The sequence below is a fragment of the Camelina sativa genome, chromosome 3 (genome assembly GCF_030686135.1).
Source record: "Camelina sativa cultivar CO46 ecotype springtype chromosome 3, ASM3068613v1".
In the NCBI taxonomy this organism is placed as follows: domain Eukaryota; kingdom Viridiplantae; phylum Streptophyta; class Magnoliopsida; order Brassicales; family Brassicaceae; genus Camelina; species Camelina sativa.
Window position 1 is genome coordinate 23,853,223 of NC_141882.1, and position 1,987 is coordinate 23,855,209.

Sequence of the window (1,987 nt, forward strand, 5' to 3'; positions counted from 1 at the left end):
CTACAACAGCTTGCCTTGAACATGCGCAATACCATCAGCATAAGTTAACTGCCACATTCTAGTTATGTACCACTCAACAACATAGTCTTCCACCTTCTCTTTCTTTCCTATGATGACAGATGCTGCATGAACACATGGTATACCAGATTTCCTGCAGCCACAAGTCCGGTCACTCATATCAACACAGACTTTGACATCACCACATCTTATCTCATGTTTATTATGCCTTGCCATCCCCTTTTCACAGAACTGCGATCCAGAAATCATCTTCTCAATCTCAGCATGAGCTCTCTTTGTGAATCTAGTCTTCAACCTACCAGCAATTACATACCTCTTCTCATTACGCACCATACACTATCTCATAATATCTTCTAACATGTCTAGCAAAAGTTTCCGACGGGCCAGGCGGATGGTTCTAATGAAAGACTCTGAGAGGTTGTTTAAGTTGTCATTGCAGCAGCTTCCAATCCTGAAAAATGCTCTAGACCATGTTCTCGGGTTAGTTTTCAGTAGTGAATCATAGGCACTCGGATTGTAACTCCTCAATGCTTCCATATGACCACCAAATTCCCCTACTGTGTAACTCCTAGCAATTTTCCATAAGAGTCGTTGCAACTCCATGTCATGACTATTTCTCTTCCAATTGTCCATGATGTGCCTAGCACATTGCCTATGCTCAGATTGTGGAATGACTTCGTGAATTGCTTTAACTAATCTCTGAAAATGTGAAAAATGTAAACAATTAGATGATTTGAGACAAGAACCGAAATAATGTTTGAAATAGACAAATGAACCTTTAATTAACCGATTGTTTGTCTGATATGATTGCTATGTTTTTCCCATCTTGAAGATCCAGCTTGGCAGAGAGCTGCCTAAGAAACCAGTCCCAATTATCATCATTCTCAATCTCAACTACAGCCCATGCAATAGGAACTATTCTGTTATCACCATCTCTCCCAACAACAGCTAAAAGATGACCCTTTACATCCCATTTCAGAAAGGCACCATTTATACCTATGATAGGCCTACATGTATTATTCCAAGCATCTCTCTGTGAATTAAAGCAAATAAATAACTGATAAAACCTTTGTAAGCTGCCAGTGGATGTACCGGGAGTAGTCACGATCTCAAATGTTGTCCCTGGATTAGATCGAAAGATCTCAGCTTGATAATCCCATATACGAGCAAAGTGTTCTTCATGAGTGATTTTTCTTTCTTTCATAATTCTTGTCTTTGCCTTTGAACATTGATCTTCAGTGACTTCAAAGTTGTACTCTCTCTTGATCTCTGCAACCATCTGATGTTTAGTAATTTTAGGATCATTTCGCAGTCTTTCTCTATACAACCAAGCAATTGTCACAGTCTTCAACATCTTTGAAAATCCAGACCTCACACATGCATGCTCATCATCGTAGATCTTTACTTGCATCTTATGCTTCTTCTTATCATACGAAGCATAGCATCTCCATGGACACTTTACATCAGTCGTATAACACTGAGCACATATCTTCAAACTCTGAGATCTATAAAGCTTAACATCGTATATAGTCTTGAGAGAGTACCTTAGCACACCTATCTTGAATTCTTCTGGGCCATTAAACGTTTTTACAAAGCTCAATATCTCTTCGGGATCTTCAATTTGGGGAGCATCACCTTCGTCGTCAAATTCTTCATCATCGTCACTGGGTGAAAGAGGATCTGGAATCCTCCCTTCATCCCATATATCATCTCCACTATCTGCATCACTCTCGTCTCCATTGTCATCCCTCGCACCTGGTCCATACTCGGCTTCAAAAGCTTCACAATTTTCCTCCTCTACACCTATACCTCCTTCATCATTATCTTCCACTCGACCTACATCTACAACTGGAACAGTTACAATGCTCTATTGTTGGTCTACACGAACTTCTTCATCATTACTTTCGTCAGCATACATAACCTCATCAAGGTCGTCATCACCAACAACCTTGGTGTTGAGGAATTGCAT

At 40.1% G+C, this 1,987-nt stretch overlaps 1 pseudogene; it reads right to left on the reverse strand.

Moving 5' to 3' along the window:
- Positions 1–1,987, reverse strand: LOC104779135 (uncharacterized; annotated as a pseudogene).